The sequence below is a fragment of the Sitophilus oryzae genome, unplaced genomic scaffold, assembly GCF_002938485.1.
Source record: "Sitophilus oryzae breed Bouriz unplaced genomic scaffold, Soryzae_2.0 scaffold_1_pilon_pilon, whole genome shotgun sequence".
In the NCBI taxonomy this organism is placed as follows: Eukaryota; Metazoa; Arthropoda; class Insecta; order Coleoptera; family Curculionidae; genus Sitophilus; species Sitophilus oryzae.
The window spans coordinates 611,553-630,517 of record NW_022146725.1 but is presented as its reverse complement, the minus strand read 5'-3'; the positions used below and the strand labels follow the sequence as shown (position 1 = coordinate 630,517).

Here is an 18,965-nt window from a genome sequence, read left to right as displayed (position 1 = left end):
TAAAAAACTTGGTATATTTTAATAAAATTATTCAATATTAATATTGCTATAATATAAATATACGATTAGCTGGAAATAAATTTGTGTACTACTAAAGGCTAGAATTTCGAGGTGAGGCGGCGCCTCAGTTGCCTCACCTGACGGGCCGCCACTGGTGCCTGGTATGACGGACAGGGCTAGCCCCGTCCGGCATCGTTATATGTCTTGGTCAAGTCTTGGTGCAATTTCCTGGCCACGACACATCTTTAGATGTAATAACTACGTGAATTTGTCATCGATAACGCCTCCTCTTGTTTGTAAATAATTAAAAGCTTCTTAAGTGTCCCACACGTTACCCGATTCTCCCCTATATTATCATTGGCATGATATTTTCTAAAGACATAGTTAAAATCTCAAACAGCAGAACAGCACATAACATTAAACTTTTTCAGAACAATGTATCACTGTGTATATTCCTGACTGGTGACTGGTTGTCACTTATTTCAAATAATCAAAATAAACAGTAATGTTTACATAAAAATAAAATTCCCCCCAGTCTAGCGCTAAAACCACTCGACAACACTGCGCTGATATGTTCGCATACATATAAAAGTGCGGCAGTGGATTCATTTGAAAACAAATTATTCTGTTGTATAGTCACGATCGCCTGTGAACAGTGATTTATAAATTCCACTATGAAATTCACCATTGTGTTTATGTTTATCTTCGCCATAATTGGTAAGCAGGAAACCTTTGATTCCTATAACCTTTTTATCTGAATTATTTATAAAATATTTAGGTTTGATGATACGAACAACGACTTTGAAAATATACTATATTTAAACTTAAATAAAGCAATGGCATATATTAATTTAAATTGGAATTATTTAGTTATAGCAAAGTTTTCGTTTGAAAAATGATTACCTACCTACGTGGTAATTTTTAATATTTTTTGTGAGTTAATTATTCTACATATAATAATACATTTTTATACAATTCCAGATGTTATATTAATACGAAAACAATGTGCTAGTAATCCTTATTTGAAATTATAATAATATTAATTGGTTTTTAATTTTTTACTTAATAACTACGTTATTATTAATTATACCATAACGATTAAGATGTTTTCAGAATGAAACCGTACATTTTGTTCTAGTATTAACATGGTTTTGTCTGTTATAAATCAATTTAAATAAACAATAAAGATTTAAAGCTTTTAGAATGTACAAGAATTAGATTTTTGAACCATTAAACTCTCAGCTGTAAAAAATATAATTTTATTTTATAGAAATAAGTATGGCAACAATACTAAAATGTAATGCCTACAATATATTGGTAACATTTTGTTTTGTTTTTGAAAATTTTACAAAAATGAAATAATAATGAATTAAAAATTTATAATTAATGAAAAAGAAAGAAATTGAATCAAAAATAATTAATGACAATTAGAGAATTGAAATTAAAACTCAGAGATAATAAAGTTAAAAAAAAATACAAAATATTCTTTTTATTAGTCCAATTTAAATTATCTACAATTAGCATACACTTTCAAATCTCTCTTAGAATTATCGTTGGCAGAAAATTAATATATTAAAAAAAATATTCACTGAACAATTGAATTTAAATTAGAATTTAATAAAAAGAACAATTGCAAAATAATCACTTATGCAATGACATCTAAAATTAACTAAAGCCTTTAGAACAATCAGAAAGTCTTAAATCATTAATAAAGAAAAATATTAGAGAAAATCCAAAAACCACAATTAAAATACTATAAGCATGAATAGTTTAGAATTTCCTAACTTGAGAATTTATTTGAGAAAATCTTTAGATAGAAAACTTACTAAAACAATTAAAAAGACCACTGGATAATATAAGATCTACACGGAGTAAATTCGACCGTCTAATTTAAAAGTCAGTACCGAACTAATTTTGAAGATGAAAATACTGATGCTGGTACTATCTCGGAAAGGCGTTACTACATCTTCGGCACGCCCCTGTTTGAGGAACCTTCGAACACCCATCCAAATGCATATTTCGCACCTTTTTAATTGGCCGAAGGGCTCCTTCCCCGAAAGATCCCTAGACTTCTTTCACCCTTGTTTCTGGTTCAGCATGTCCTATTTATTAATTAAATGTAATTTTTAAACCCTTCCGTGTAAATCTTACTCTTTTACCCATTTGCTGAATAACATTCATAATCTACCTTAACTAATACAAATGATACCGAATCATAAAATTACCTTAAAAAAACCGCCTAGAAATGAAATCTTTATTTCTTCATTCATTTGTCTATTTCTATTTAACTCTAGGAACGGAAAAAAAGATAATCCTATTTCTATCATTTTCAGACATTCATCTCGTGAACATTTGGATTCTGATTTTAAAACATATATTTAATACTTTTAATTTTCAATTTAAAACCTCTAGCGAGGGGATGATTTAATTTTACTTATCTCGTTAAGCATGCCTACGTGCTTTTTCTGCGTTTTTTATTTTGAGATATCCCTAGGGTACACAACTGGTACCACTCTGTCAAATAGAGTTTTGATAATAAGGGATGAATGTCTGTTCTACTTTACCCTCGTTTATGTGACTTTAAATTATTTAGAAGATTGTATTATTTGCTTAGTTAGTTTCTCAGGATATATGCGTACTTTTAGAGAGTTTATGTGTCTTGAATATCATTAGAATATTTGCTTAGGCCTTTTAAAATTCGTTTGCCTATGTCAACTGATAACTTCGTAAACTGAAATGGTTCCATCTTAGAATAACAAACCAAAAGATAAAATTTTACCAAGCTTGATATTATTCTATTACACTCCTATTTGTAGGGGGTACCACCCTTGTACCACCTACATGTGTTTTAACCTTAGATTAACAATAAATTTTAACTGTCTTGAAGGGTAATAACTTTTCGTCCATATCTGTATAAAACTGCTGAGTGAAAAAAATACATCTCCGTGACTTTTTAAGTAAAAAATGTCTCTTGGTAAAAATCGCGGCGAGGAACCGTTCTCAAGATATTTCGAATGGAAATAGTCAATACATGTCATTATTGACAAAAAATAAACACGCGTTGAGTAGATAAAACTGAAATAATAAATTTGGGAAATTTTTATTTTTTAAATTAATCATAAATTTTTCTGTGAAAAAATGATGATCAAATAGGTTCTGGCGAACTTTTGACACAAAAAGATTTCAAATTTATGATTTCAGTCTCAGTCTAACAACTATTTAGTCAACATTTAATGTACCTATTCTCTGGTCAACATGTTTAATTTATGTCAATGATGACAGGTATTGATAATTTTGATTCCAAATATCTCGGAACCATGACTCGTAACTCGTGAAATTACAATTATGAAATAATAATGAATTAAAAAATAGAACCCTATATGAACCACGGGCATTAGTAGAGTAGATATACGATAATGTTCGGCTTTCCAGGCACTCAGTAAAAAAAACATAAAAAGCTTAAAGCATCTACCAAAAAAAAGGCACATCTTATTCAAATCGGAATTACGGTTCTTAAAATATCTGATAAAATGTGTTTATTTTTTTAAAGTTTGATGCCCTCTGACGGACAAACGGGGCACTTTTGTATACAGGTAAATTGTGTCCAATGAACTTATTTTGATCCTAAAAATACGTAGCAGTTCTATGTCCACGGAATATTGGGACACTCTGTATATAAATTATTGTTATTAGAAATAACTAATAACGAAAAAGTTAATAAGGGTGATGTTATTACTTACTTATTTACTTACTGCCATTAAGATGATTACGGAAGGCGTTTTCTTTCATGAGCTTTTTTGTGACTGAAAAGCCCGATACGTGATGTTATCTCTCTTCCGCACTCCGGACATTCAAAAATCTCATTACTTTGTTGTCTCTTTACTTTTTGGTTGTCGTTGTTGACTGAGTTTACAATTCTTCTCCATTGCGTTCCATTGTGCACTGCTTCTTCCCACTGATTCTGCAGTTTATCCCCTTTAAGTTTTCATGGAAAATATCCTTGTATCTTTTGAGTTGTCCACCCGGTTTCCTCTTACCCTCTACAAGCTCACCGTAAAGAAGAGATTTCGGTAGGCGGTTTTCTTGCATCCTGCATACGTGGCCAGCCCTTTTTAAGCGGGATTTAGTAATAATGACTGAAAGGCACCCAGGTTTCACTTCCATATAACATGGTGGGGATTATTATTGCTCGGTACACTGCAAGTTTCGTTTTTGTGCTCAAGTCATGATTGTAGAAAACCCTGTCTTTTAATTTCCAGAATGCTCTTGAGGCGCTGCTAATTCTGTGCTGAATTTCAGAGTCGATATTGGCTTTTTCCGAAGTCAAACTGCCGAGGTAATTGAATTCCGCTATGATGATATTATTATAGTAACTATAACACGCACATTTAATGATATGATCTAGAAAAGTTATACAGGGTATTTCAAAACAAATGCGAAAAACTTTAGGGGGTGATTCCTTGTTCAAAATAAAGGGTAGTTTGCTTTATAAACGTTGGGTCAAAAGTCAACCATTAGGGAGATATCGCGGTACAAATATGGCGGAAAAATAATGTTTTTATTTTTTATCTTGAAAACGAAAAGAGATAGACTAATGAAATTTTATGGAAGCATTACTGTTATGAAAACACACTTTCAGGTAATTTTTTTACTTTTTTAAAATGAGTGGAAGGGGTTGAAATAAACTACCCCTATCATTCGTGTTAACGAAATTTAAAGAAAAATCTTGTCAAATACATGCAAAAAAATTAATTTGGATAGCTTAGTTTTTTTAGAAACTTTTTTATCTCTTGTGTTCTTTTGATAAAACTCACCGATTTGAAATTAAAAAATAAAATATGAAGCATTACATGTCAGGACAAAGAACATTTTTAGATTAAGAATCTAGTGATAATAACGATAATAATAATCATGTAGATAATATCGTATTGCAGTAGAGTAATGTCAAATAAAATAATATTAGGAACATCCTAAAAAGTAACAGCGGCCGACTAGATTTTTTCCTAAAAAAAATTACAGCAGCCCACTAGATTCTTTATCAGAAAATGTTTTTTGTCCTGACATGTAATGCTTTACATTTTATTTTTTAATTTCAAATCGGTGAGTTTTATCAAAAAAATACAAGAGATAAAAAAGTTTCTAAACAAACTAAGCTATCCAAATTAATTTTTTTGCGTGTATTTGATAAGATTTTTCTTTAAATTTCGTTAACACGAATGATAGGGGTAGTTTATTTCAACCCCTTCCACTCATTTTAAAAAAGTGAAAAAATTACCAGAAAGTGTGTTTTCATAACAGTAATGCTTCCATAAAATGTTATTAGTCTATCTCTTTTCGTTTTCAAGATAAAAAATAAAAACATTATTTTTCCGCCATCTTTATACCGCAATATCTCCCTAATGGTTGACTTTTGACCCAACGTTTATGAAGCAAACTACCCTTTATTTTGAACAAGGAATCACCCCCTGAAGTTTTTCGCATTTGTTTTGAAACACCCTGTATATGTATCAAAGACATTAATTAGTAAGACGACATATGCGCGGTGGCGTTTTTTTACAAGAGACAAAAAAATGAAGTAAATACTAGGAGTATCATTTTACGAAAAAAGAATCTGTCGGCGGTTGATTTGGAAAGTATAGCAAGTTAATACCAAAATTTATGTAAGGGTGGGGGTAGTTTTCACCCTTTCCGTACTTTTTCTTGATTTTTGTGAAAGTCAAATGTTAAAGCACTTAGCAAAGCATAGACACTCAGCATCTCATTCGAATCGGAATTGGGGTTCTTAAAAAATCTGAAAAAATGTGTTTATTTTTTAAAGTTTGATGCCCTCTGACGGACTAAGAAACACTTTTGTATAAAGGTAAATTGTGTCCAGTGAACTTATTTTCCAAAAATTTCAAAAATACGTAGTAGTTCTATGTCCATGGAATATTGGGACACCCTGTATAACTTTTTGTCTCTATTTTTGAATTCAAAATGTTTTTGAAATATGTAATTAAATTTTACTGTCACAAATTTACCATCAAAAATAAAGACAGCTTAATGTACTCACCGTATCAAAGTAGTTCCTCGTGAGGCTCTATATATCAAAGTTACTGAATATAATATAAATAATATTGATTAATTAAATAATAAATATGTAATTAATCATTTCAAAATTGACCTGAAAATGTGTCTCATCATTATCGACTTCAAGTAATTTTAATGAAAAAATTTGTATCTACTTAAGAAACCAGACAAAAATATTTATTATCAATTTTTTATTTACTTAAAAATAATGAATCACATAAATATTAAGATAATTGATAATACATACTTATATCTATTTACGAATAAGAAAAACCTTTTGAAAATATTTGGCGCCAATGTTATGACGCAGTAAAAGTATATCTTTAATTACATATAGGTATTATATAAAGACCCATCTACACCTAACATTTTACCTGTCAGTTTCAACTGTTCACTCAAAACGTATTGAGCAAAATACCATAAGATCGAAAAGAAACGACGTCAGCGATGGCTATGAAATGAAGATCGCTTTTTTCGTTATTTCATATGTAAAACTATATGGGGACTATCATCGATTGTCATTTCCACACCAACTAGACGCCGTTTTTTTTCGATCATACGGTATTATGAGTAGATGAAAAACGGACTGTTTTACTTAAACTACAGCTTGATCTTATTTTAGACGCAAGGCTGCCTAGAAAACTGACTGAACCACTCGGTTTTACAAGAAAACTGTCATTTTGCCTACGTTTTAGATAAAAAAAAATAGGCTGTAGTTAAACTGCCGTTAAACGGTAGCTTACTAAAATGCCGTTAATAGGTATGACGTCGTTGATGTGACGCACTTCACGGCTTTATGAAATATAGGAATTTTATAAGGACTAACCAACGCTATCCACTCCACCAAATAACCAACTTAACCAACGCAACTAACCTAGACACTGACAAAAAATATAAAAAACAAATATAAATTAGGAAAAATCAACCAACCCCACCAAATAACCAACTAACCAATGAATTAACACCCTCCAAATAACCACGATAACCAACCCGCTAAATAACTAAACCAATCCAACCAAAAAGAGTGAAACCAATGCAATAAGATCACGCTATATGCAAAAAAAAAATATAAAAAAGCTTTGGTCGGCGTGAGATTTGAACCACGGACCATTCTCTTACGAAGCGATAGCCTCAGCCACTGACCCACAGGTGCTCTTGCAAAATGCTTAAGGCTAGGCATTACTTTCCGCCGACATGAACGACGTCACAATATCTATTAACGGCATTTTAGTAGGCTACCGTTTAACGGCTGTTTAAGTACATCGAAAAAAATATACGACTAATATTTTTATACTTTTAAAATATATTCTATTACAAAAGTATAAAGTATTTTTAGTTATGTCAGAATATTATACGTTGGTGATGCTAGTTATTTATTTAAGGTTAAAATTTACATTACAATAAAGAAAAAATATTATACTTGTGGTTTTATTACTATTATATTTTCAAATATGTAATTCTATTTATTAAATTATACCGCGGTTTTCAGTTAAATAATATACAGGAACGAAGCTATTAACGCTTAATATTTCATACTAGTACTTTAAAATAACATTTATTATGTGTACATAATGCTTATTAAGTGTCAAATGATGTCATTATTTAATTTTAAAGTATTAGCACGAAATGTTTTTACATGGTATTTTTTTCAATAAACATATCTTGAAAATTGAAATTTTTTATTATGGAAATAATATGATTTTTTACAAATATAATTTGAATTAATTGTCAGATAATGTAACTTTACATTTAACAAAATTTACAGGTTGATAAAAGATCTAAATAAAACGTTAGGAATACCATTACATTCTACCTTTACTTATAGACAGAGAGCTCTGGCTACATAAAAAACCTTATCATCGTTACATGGCTAATTTTTCTTGTGAAGTATCCCTTTCTGTAGCCATTAAGAAAATAGTCATGTCTGCCAACGCGATCGCGGGGCTTAAAACGGAGACGGCCAATCGAAAGGGTGAAATTTGGACCCTAAAAATATTATAAGGTACACGAGTTATAATTGCCAAAAAAAAAAAAATATATATATATACATATACATTCGGGTCAGAACGTCCTGCGACGTTGTTCGATGCCTAACTTCCACCTTGTGCGATTTTCCCATTGATCTTCGGTTAGATTTTTCTCGCTCATTGATCTTCTGATTCCTTCCATCCATGTTTTATTGGGACGTCCTCTCTTTCGTTTACCAGGTGGTATCCAATGACATACTTGTTTTGGAATTCTCTCGTTTTGCATTCTCTGAACGTGGCCGTACCATATTAATTGTTTTTGTTCTATATCACCCATTATTGTTCCTTCTATTCCAATCTGTAGTCTAATGTCTTCATTTCTGATTCTATCCTTTCATGAAATTCTCATTGCTCTTCTAATGGCGTCCATTTCTGCTGTCTCTAATTTCCTTTTATTCCTTTCAGTGAGTCGCCATCTTTCACATCAATAGAGAAATATGCTTTTAACTAGTGTCTCGTATATATTAAATTTCCTGTCCTTTGTAATTTCAGTGCTCCATAGAATCCCATTTATGCATCTGATAACTCTTGTGCCTGTCTTACTCTGTTGTTTATTTCTCTATCGTCCGTTCCATCTCCTGTAAATATAGAACCCAGGTACCTGTATTCTCCACATACATTAATTTCCATATTATTGTTTAAAATAAGATTTTCTGTATTTGCTCCTATTGGAAGGTATTTCGTTTTTTCGGTATTTACTGTGAGACCCCATTTAGAATATTCTTCAATTATTTTTCGCACCATATATTCCATGTCATCTTTGTCATTTGCAATTATGGCCTGGTCGTCTGCAAATTGCAAGGTGTATAAGCATATGTCATTTAATTCTATACCCATTCCGTGACATTTTTTTTCCATAAATGTAAGGCCTTAGCAATGTAGATTTTAAATAATGTTGGGGATATACAGTAACCCTGTCGGAGTCCTTTAGTGATAGCAATTTCCTCTGAGAGACCGTTTGCCGTTTTTATTTGTGATTTTCCTCCATGGTAAAGATTTTGTACAGCTTTTATATTTCCAAATTGCCAAATAGCTTTTATTTATTATTAAGAAACCTGGAAAGATGTTGGCAGACATTTTCTCGTGGCTAAAATGCCTGCAGACAACCCGAAGGGGGCATAAAATTTTGACAAAAAAATCTTGGCCTACATGCATGCCGTTTGGTGGAATGTCATAATTTATTAATTTAAAAAGCCGTATGCCAAAGGGGCAGACAAAAAAATCTTTACTCAATCAGCGGCGGACAGTTATCAAAATCTCGATATTACTCTACAGGATGAGTCTTGAATTCAACATATTTTTTGCGAAAAAAAAACTTCATAGACGTGTTCCTGGGGTCGAAATATATGACCCCTAAAAGTATTTGCACTTATTTAAGACTCACTCTGTATATTATTTTTATTTAACTTCTGGGTGCTGTAACTTCTTCCGATAGCATTTAAGGACATATGTTCATAGGAACTTTTTGTTTTATTTTCATCTTTAGAATCACCCCACGCCGCGTTGTCAATTGAAACATAATACATGTAAATCTACAAAAATTTTACGGTGCAGATATCGACTCAGAGGAAGACTCGTTTGCGAAATCGGGGATCTGCAGTACGATACAAATAGTGAGACAGAATAATAAATGTATGATATCTGTTATTGAAATAATAAAAAAATATAATTATAGTAAATGGATAATATGTTTCTCAATAATACATAAAATCTATTTTCGCAAATATAACTCTCGTGTACCTTATAATATTTTTTGTTTCAAAATGTCACCCTTTCGATTGGCCGCCCCCGTTTTAATCCATTTTATCCCGGAATCGCGGTGGCAGACATGACTATTTCATAATGGCTACACAAAAGGATATTTCACAAGAAAAATTAGCCATGTAAATGTTTTTATGTAGCCCGCTCTTAAGGCGCATTCTCACGACACGCGTACTTGACAAACATTTGTAATAGGTATACAGGGTATACACGGTGCGTCGACTATTATAACCTACTCTGGGTAAATAACTAACTTCTGAACAGAAATTGTAGCAGCTAAAGGTGCGTTTACACGAGTCATGTCAACTGATCAAGTCGAAAGTAAGAAGTTTTACTTCAGACATGCACACATAGTGCATGCACACACAATTTTTTTACAGAACATAAATTATACAGCTGAGTTGGAGAGATTTCATATGAGCACATATACCTTAAGATCGAAAATAAAAATGGCCTCAGAGATGACTTGGAAATGAGAATTACTGTCATTTTATATTTAAAATTATAGGGAAATGTCATCTATCGTCATTTCAAAGCCAACTGGACGCCGTTTTTCGATCATACGGTAGTGTTAGCGTATAGTTATCATTATCACTATCAAGAACTTCAAGCGACTAATAACTAAAATGTTATCTACCTGTATGAAGTTTCAACTTTCAGTTAATCGCACAGTATTCAAATCACTTTTTATTTTAGGTCATAGTTAATTTTTGGGTTCATATATAATTTTGATTAAAACAATCTTTATTTTTCTTATAGCTGCAGTATTTGCCCTCCCAGAACAACGCCTAGTTGGAGCTGAAAAATGTACCTGGGGTCCATCATACTGGTGCCAGAGCAAAGAAATTGCCGAATCTTGTAAAGTAAGTACATAATCATAATATATTGCGGTTGAAAAAAAAATACAAATTGAAGATTTGGGGAGTTAACATTATCTCCTAGACAAAAAATACACCAAGAAGATCTAACATATAAGAAATAAATGTCGGTGGATTGAAGAGGAAACCAAGATGTAAATGTAAAAGAGGGAACCAAGATGTAAAAAAGTGCTGTAAAAAAAACTTTCTTTCCATTCACTTTTAGTAAATAGACCACATCTTGTGGTCTATAAACTAATAGATGCTTATAGATAGCTAGATACCCAAAGCTAAGCATTTTCGGACTTTAATTGGATAAAATGCTTTTTGTATAAAGTCTGTCTAACGAGAGAAATGATGATTTCGATAGACAAAACCATCTAAAACTTCAAAAAAATGTCCGAAAATACTATAGGACCTAATTTTCTCGTTGGACAGAGTATATTAAAAATCAAATAGTATTTAAGTACATATACAGGGTGTCCCAGAAATAAGTGCAAGTATTTTAAGAGGTGGTAGATATCGATAAAAGAAACATATTTTCTCTTTATCGTTTTTCAAATAAGTCCAAAATAAAGGAGTTATTTTATTTTGAAAATTTCCAAAAAAAAATATATTTTGCTAAAATTTTGAAAACCCCTGGATTTTTTTCTTGTAAATTTAATTTACTACCTATGTTACCATATTATCAAGAAATTATGTTTTTTAACTAAAAACTAAAAAAAATCCAAAAAACTTTTCAAAAAATTCTGAATTTTCGCGAAAAAAACCTCATAGGCGTGTTTATGAAGTTGAACTATACTACCAGACCTACCAGTTAAAATATTTGTATTTATTTCTGGGACACCCTGTATAAAATGTAATATTTTTTATTATTCTACTACAATTTTTTTTATTACAGGCAACGCAACACTGTGAAGAAAAAGTCTGGAGCAAAGGCAATTAGATTACCGATTATACTATTTTTTTATTAATATGTTAAACTTATAAATAAAAAAAAACTTTATAAATAAATAAAAAATATTATTACAGGAAACAAGGTATTTTATTTGTAGTAATGTGACAGCGATGTGGTAATTTCCAAGCCAACTCTGACGCTTTTAATTTTTCGATTGTAATTTGTATGTAATAAAAAGTTCACCATTTTTTTATTAAGCTATTGAAAAATGGAGAGAAAATAAATTCAGAATTCAATTTTATTTTCTATATTGCAATTTTGAAAAGAACTTTCAAAAAATACCATATCTTGGACACATAGATTGTAAAACTTGGAAAATAAGTTCGTCATAATAATGCTTTTATTTATTCACTATTCTAATAAACAATATGCATTCCTTCGGAAACTCTCTATTTAATTATTTGGTAATGCTAAAACACTCTATTTGAAAGTCGATTAGAGAAAACAGTATGATTCATTGGCAAGCGATGTAAATATTTGTGATCAGGTAAAATTGTGATGTAAGAGGAGGCTTAGCTCGGCAGGCGGCAGGTCAGGCAGTTGTTGATAGGCCGGCCGGCTGTGTGGTGTTGTGTTTTGTCACAGAGCTGACATTTGGAAGTAGCGAGTCTTTTGACTATGGAAGTAGAAAACCTCTTGTGACGTCGTTCCTTCGAGGATGGTCTTGAGCGTTTGAGGTCTCTCTTGCTTCTCGATTAACACCGCTGGGGCGTTGTGTGAGGACCCCAATTAGCCCCATCGATTGGGATGCGAATCTGTTTAGCGGCAGATTTGCGTCCGGGGGAAGCCCCTATACTATTTCAGGTGACACTAGCTAGTTGTTGAAGATTATTAACCAATAGATCCGAATAATATTTGAATTAGATGGAAGATATGGAATGGGATATATTGAATAGAATGTCAGTGATATCAGTGGCTAGGGGGCGGAGTACCCCCGGGTGAGTCTTACTATTTAACTATCAATTTTATCCAGATCAGTAAATGTTTGTTTTGTTATCTTCATGTACAATGAGAGAGTGCTTGCCAATGACCAACTAAATGGATATTGGAGGTGAATTTGCATTGTGAGACCCGGTTGAGTAAGCCCCAAAAATAACGATTTTACAAGATATAATTTAAAAGAACTATGAATTGCAGAAAAAAAAACAAATTTAATTAATATCATAATTCTTAATGCAGAATTCTTTTACTGACTGACAATGAATTGTAAAAACTATATTTTTTATATTTAGATAACAGTTACCAGTATGTGAAAGAAAAATTATTAATATTGAATTTATTCTTGTTAGTTATAATTTGTTATACAGGGTGTCCCAGAGATAAGCGCAAATATTTTAAGGGGTGGTAGATCTGGTCAAAAGAAACATTTTTTCTCTTTACCGTTTTTCAAATAAGTCCAAAATAACCGAGTTATTTTACTTTGAAAATTTTCAAAAAAAATGATTTTTTGTTAAAATTTTGAGAACCACTGGACCTTTTCTGGATTTTCTTTCATGTAAATTTAAGCTACTACCTATATTGCCATGTTATCAAGAAATTATGTTTTTTAACTCAAAACTAAAAAAAAATCCAAAATTTTTTTCAAAAAATTCCAAATTTTCAAAATTTTTTTTTCGAAAAAAATACCTTATGATGAGATACCAGTTAAAATACTTGCACTTATTTCTGGGACACCCTGTATAATTCCAGTAAGGATTTTTTCCAAAAAGTTACATTTTTTTCAAAATCCTAGTATATTTTTGAAAATTCTACACAAAGACTTAAAATCAAATTCAGAACAACATTTCTATTTGATATTTTGTTATTAGAAAACTTTGTTTTCAACATAATTAATTATATCTACCATACGATCGAAAAAAAAACGGCGTCAGAGATGACTTGGAAATTAAGAACATTTTCTGTGTTTATATGGGAAATGTCACTGGATACCCCCCGTTTTTTTCGATTGTTTGGTATTTTCCTCATACACTTTTTGGCTACTCTGTATCTAGAACGTAGATCCTTATGCACATTTAAAAATTGAATACAAACTATATGTTGAGTGGTTGAAAAATAAAATGTTTCAATTTTTTGGATAGACATTTAATTAAAAGTACCATACGATCGAAAAAAAACGGCGTCAAAAACGGCTGGGGAAAGACAATCAATAATTTTAGCAAGGTCAAGCCCTATAGGCACGTAAAATGTACTTGTACTTTACTATAATAATTTTTACTTACTAATAAGTAAAAATGATTATTTTAAATAGTGTAGTTTAAAATTAAAGAAATTTTCTTTCAAAATAGATGTTGTGTACCTGGAAAGGTTGTATCCTTTTTTAATCTGTCTTTAACTATAGTGTTAGTTTTTGACAACTTTTATGTCAATTTTTAGTAAAAAACGAGATTGACCTCCACAAAATTATCATCACATTATCATCGATTGTCATTCCCCAGAACAGTCTTTGACGCCGTTTTTTTTTCAGTCATACGGTATATTGTTCTTGATATAAAGTAAATTAGAAAAAGATTAAAACGAAAAAAGAAAGCGTGAAAGCGTAAGGCATGAAATTCTTTATAACTAACATTAACTGATGTTTTGTGGCTATGTATTTCTTTTGATAAAATTGTAACATGGAACATCGATTTTGTTCACAGAAATATTTTTCCAACTTGATAGAGAATATTTTCTTCCCCATGGAATATAAACGAAAATAGTGTCTTTAATACATATTGTTCATACTATAATACCAGATGTACCTATATGCAGTATACATATTAGAAGAATATTAGTATGCTTATACAGGGTGGCGCACTTCATTCGCGCCTCGGTTGATTATACGAAAACGAAAAGATGTAGAAACAAAATATTTTATGGGTTTATGCGGGGAGGCAATGTTCACAATTTAAAATTATTTTGAAATATACAGGGTGTTTTAAAATTAAGATCCATACCAAAGTTATATTTTTTCTTATGGAACACCTGGTATTTTATTTCATTTTTGGATTCTTGGGCCCCAAAAAAGGAATTTATTATAAGGGTTAAATATGTTTAAAATTCGGTTTTTGAGATATTTAAAGATATTTAAATTTGCATGCTACAATAGAATATAGATTATTAATACCCTGTACATTACTTTTCAGAATTAATTCTTGTGCTGAGATTAAAGGTAAAGAAATAAACTTGAAAATGGCCAGATAGGTATAATAATATAGTTAATAAAGTTTGAAAGTAATATAGTTTTAAAGAGCATTTGAATCTGCTTCGATTTATTATAAAAAATACAGGGTGTTGTATCTGAAATAACGAAGTTTTTATGTAAAATAAATCCTTAAATTAAATCAGCAATTTTTGATACCCCTGTATAAATTTAACGGATCAATAACTTCATCATATCTTTAAATATTTCAAAAACCAAAAATTTTAAACATATTGAAGCCTTATAATAAATGCCTTTTTCTGGGCCCACGAATCCAAAAATGAAATAAAATACCGGGTGTGTTCCATAAGAAAAAAATATAACTTTGGTATGGATCTTAGTCCTGAAACACCCTGTATATTTCAAAATAATTTTAAATTGTGCATATTGCCTCCCCACATATACCCATAAAATATTTTGTTTCTACATCTTAGAAGCACTGTTTGATCGTGTTGAAGTTATCGTGTAGAAGTACCGTTTGATCGAAATAAATGGGGTATATGAAATGAAGATCGCTGTCATTTTATAGGTAAAGTCATGGTACAGTTATATGGAAAATGTCATCGATCGTCATTTCCTAGCCAACTCGACGCCGTTTGTTTTTATCATACGGTATCACCACGGTATCACTATATTAAGGTGTTTTATTATAAACTGGTAAATCTGATTTGCATCGTTCTTTGCAAAAAACAATGATTTACAAAAATAGCCAGTTCAATGAACTTAATTCAACAACATAATTTAATGGTCCTGAAAATGTACCTATTTCAAAAAAACGACTATTTAGCCCATTCCTAATCGAAGTTAGTGTCTAATAGTGTATTTTGGGTTGCCAAACCTATATAAACATATGCAGAAGTTAAATATTTGATATAATTTCTGTTTGCTATATCTATACCTATACATATATTTGTTATCATCTGTGGTTATCATTTTCAAATAACTGTGAAGAACAATCTTTTTCATTTTTTTACTTGGTTCATGCCTATTTAAAAATTCAAAATTTATATGGCGCCATCTCTTAAGCGTATGTATAATCTCTGCCTCAATCATTACAAAAATGTACTTTTCTGAAATATTTTGTACTATTCTATTAAAGTTTTGTACTATATAATAATATGAATTTTAGATTAGCCTATTTAGCCTAGTAATAATAGCAGGTAATAGTGGTAATATACCGGGTGGTGCATCGTCGTTGGAAGCATAGGAAATCCCATACAAATTTTGAACTGTTCAACTATTATTAACCACCGTGTTATTTCTGAGATATCTTTTTTTAGATTTTTAAAACCCTGAAGATCAGACAGGAAGCACTTTAGACCCTATGCTCTTTTATATACCCTTGCCCTATATTTATATGAGCTTTTTTTTTCTTAAAAATGCATAAGCATCATACCCTGTATTTTTTTAGACTATATGTAGAAAACACCCTGTTTATACATAGTGCTCGAAGCTTTCATCGAACAAATTTTGTATCGAAGAGGTAATAAGTTCTTGTTTACTCTTGTGTTGTTTTGGGGGTTGGAAATTGTTAAAAATCTACAAAAACATAATTAGTAGGGCACAGAATTTTGTTAAATGTGTTTTTTATTGATTTCAAGGCAAAATTAGTGAAATAAAAGTAATCTTATAGAAGTTATACATTCTGGTTTTGGGGCTTGGAAATTGATAAAAAAAACTACAAATACATAATTTGTACAGCACAGAATCATGTTAAATAAGGTTTTTTATTGATTTCAAAGCAAAATTAGTGAAATAAAAGCAAAAAATCTTGGCCATTACCATTGGCCATTACATTGACTAAGAAAATGTCTTGTAGAAGTTATAAATAGGGATGTTACTGCCTTGTTTTATAATTTATAGATGTAATAAGTCTCTATTTACCTAATTATTACATTATTTCGGAAAATATCGAACCACAAAGTTGTATTAATTGAAGATTCTGAAGGCTACCGAACCTCCACCATATTTTTGAATTTTATTTTAATTTATATAGGTTTAATAGGTCTGAAACTGACTTGAATAACTATATTTAATGATAATCTATAATTTCTTAACTATTTTAAAGCTTCAAAATCTTTTTTAATGCAAAAATCTGTTTTTTATGATATTAACAATTAGGGACATTGGGATAATTAAAATGCGATGACTTTGTGAATTTTGCTTTATTCGTTTATTGGTTGGTGTCATTTTATTCGGAAAACACATAGCTACATTACCCTGGTACTAGTTTTGTCTCCAATATAGTGTTATATTGCCAAATTTTCATTTAAACTTGAATTTTAGATCATAAAATTACATAATTTTTCATCGGTAAACAGAAGAAAAGCGCCAGTTGGCGCTCCCTCTAGCGTCAGAAATCAGAGACCGAGCGTCAAAACTCAATTTTATTGGTCGTTTCGGTCGATTTTCGTCATTTCTAGACATTTTCTAGGCTGACCGTTGACGGCGTAGCATTTTTGTCGGTTGCTGCTCCAGAATTTTTAAGGAAAAGTGCCTTTTTCTTGTATATTGTGCTCGGGAATCATGTGTAGTGCATAGCTGAACTCCTGGAGAGGGTAAGATCGACCATTTTCCTACGAATTTCCCGATATTTTTCGAAAAATACCACCATCTAAAGATGGCCGGTTTTTGCGCAAGATCAACAAAAAAAGTTTCGTTTCTTTCTGTTTGCTTTTTTATACTTTCTGTTGCTAAAAATATAGTTCTTTTTGGTAATACCTTCTTTTTTATAGTTTTCTGTATTAAAATAAATCGTTTTCAGACTTAAATAGTTTGATGAATATAGTATTTTAGAAATAAAAACCTTATATAAGCGAATAAATTATAGTCAATCAATTTTCTCAAGTATATTCCTAATAGTAGTGCATTTGATATGGTTTTTTCTTAAAGATATTATATAATAGAAGAATACTTATGTAATAAATCTTTTATAAAATAATCTAAATAGAGTTTAGGAACCTGTAAAACACACACAAACAAAATTACATCTGCCTGTATTTATACTAAATAACATAGAAACTTAATATAAGGTAATAATTAGTACTTAATATTGTAGGTATAATTGATTGTTATTGATAGTTTTTCTGAAGCTAGCAAATTTTCTTTGCTATTTTTTTGCTTAGGTTTTTATGTTTCTAGATGTTCTTGTTTTGTACAGGGTCTGGCAATAATGCGTCGGGCATCTATAAGCTTCTAGAATAAAAAAAACTTGGGAATTTCAAAAAGAAGTCCATACCTAAAATATGTAGGAGGATGAATTTCAGGAAAATATTTTAATTTCTATAGAGTGGCTCAAAAAAATGTAAGTGGATCAGGATGCTTTTTTTAAATGGAACACCCTGTATATTATTGCATTTTTGGCTTCTTTCCAGATCACTTTATACATATATTATAATCCTAAGATATGAATAAATATATTTCGATAATTTCAGAGATAAATAAAAAATATATATTTTTCAAACTTTTTTAAAAAAAATTATTTCAAATACAAGAACTGTCCTGAAATCAAAACTATATTAGGTATTTACTTTGGATAGTCTATAGTACTTACTTTCCTATAAATATTGTCGTCTTAAATCATACTGGATATTCAAACTTTCTAAAATATAAAATAATTTTTGAATGTTTGGAACCCTGTATATTATTTTTTTATTAGACGGAGAATTAAAAAATGATTTTTTTTTGTATTTAAAGTATTTAATTTTTTTTAATTATTTCGCAGATACACGCAGTATTATTTCATATGGCTTTTCAACGGTAAAAGACGAGACAAAAATCACTGGGTGGCTTCGATACAAATTTACTAAATTTACTGTGGAAAATGCCATATTAAATATAAAACCGCGAATATCTGCAAAACCGTTTAGAAAGAGAAAAAAAAACTCTATAAGTAGGGAAAGCAAACATATTTTTTCCCATTAAAGAAAATTTTTTATTTTAACGCAATAATATCTGCTAACTCCTAGTGATCTGAAATAGCCACCGAAATGCTGCTATCTCCGTAATTTTCCTTACGATCACGCTAAAGCAAACACACAGATTCTTAGTCGTATGTTTTTTTAGTACAGTACGTCGATCCAGGGTCGCACTAGGACAAAGGGGCCTGGGTGGCA

The 18,965-nt window shown here is 30.7% G+C and overlaps 1 long non-coding RNA gene across 1 annotated transcript; it reads left to right on the top strand.

Moving 5' to 3' along the window:
* Nucleotides 1-538: 538 nt before the first annotated feature.
* LOC115883823 lies at nt 539-11,750 on the top strand. Its single transcript, XR_004050456.1, has 3 exons — nt 539-717; nt 10,617-10,720; nt 11,616-11,750. It is a non-coding gene; the product is annotated as an uncharacterized LOC115883823 (long non-coding RNA).
* Nucleotides 11,751-18,965: the final 7,215 nt, after the last annotated feature.